The sequence below is a fragment of the Herpailurus yagouaroundi genome, unplaced genomic scaffold, assembly GCF_014898765.1.
Source record: "Herpailurus yagouaroundi ecotype Mexico unplaced genomic scaffold, PumYag 28, whole genome shotgun sequence".
NCBI lineage: Eukaryota > Metazoa > Chordata > Mammalia > Carnivora > Felidae > Herpailurus > Herpailurus yagouaroundi.
Genome location: NW_024412376.1, coordinates 141,455,063 through 141,455,873, shown reverse-complemented (window position 1 = coordinate 141,455,873; position 811 = coordinate 141,455,063). Strand labels below are relative to the sequence as shown.

General features: G+C 37.4%; 1 pseudogene; it reads left to right on the top strand.

Moving 5' to 3' along the window:
* The first annotated feature begins 215 nt into the window (after nt 1-215).
* LOC121040601 (uncharacterized) lies at nt 216-299 on the top strand (annotated as a pseudogene).
* The last annotated feature ends 512 nt before the right edge of the window (nt 300-811 follow it).

The following is an 811-nucleotide window of genomic DNA, read 5'->3' as shown; positions in this document are numbered from 1 at the left end:
TGCATTCCCACCAACAGTGCATCACTGTTCCCCTTTCTTCATATCCTCACCAACATCTGTTGTTTCCTGTATTGTTGATTTTAGCCTTTCTGACAGGTGTGAGGTAGAAGGTATGTCATTGTAGTTTTGATTTGTATATCCCTGATGATGAATGATGGTGAACAAATTTTCATGTGTCTGTTAGCCATCTGGATGTATTCTGTAGAAAAGTGTCAAAGACTATACTTTCAGGGGTCATTTCTATAGTTTGTTACTAGAAACGTGTCTATTCATGTCTTTTGACCATTTATTAACTGGGTTATTTGTTTTTTGGGTGTTGAGTTTGGTAACTTCTTTATAGATTTTGGACACTAACCCTTTATCAGATATGTCATTTGAAAACATCTTCTCCTATCCCTTCGGTTGCCTTTTAGTTTTGTTGATTGTTTCTTTTGCTGTGCAGAAGCTTTTTATCTTGATAAGGCCCAATAATTCATTTTTGTTTTTGTTTCCCTTGTCTCTGGAGATACGTCTAGTAAGAAGTTTCTGTGACCGAGGTCAAAAATGTTGCTACCTGTTTTCCCCTCTAGGAGTTTGACGGTTTCTTGTCTCACATTTAGGTCTTTCATCTATTTTGGGTTTATTTTTGTGTACGGTGTAAGAAAGTTGTCCAGGTTCATTCTTCTGCAAGTTGTGTCCATTTTTCCCAGCACCATTTGCTGAAGAGACTTTCTTTTTTCCATTGGGTATTGTCTCCTTCTTTGTCAAAGATCCATTGGCCATACATTTGTGGGTACATTTCTGGGTTCTCTATTCTGTTCCACAGATCTAT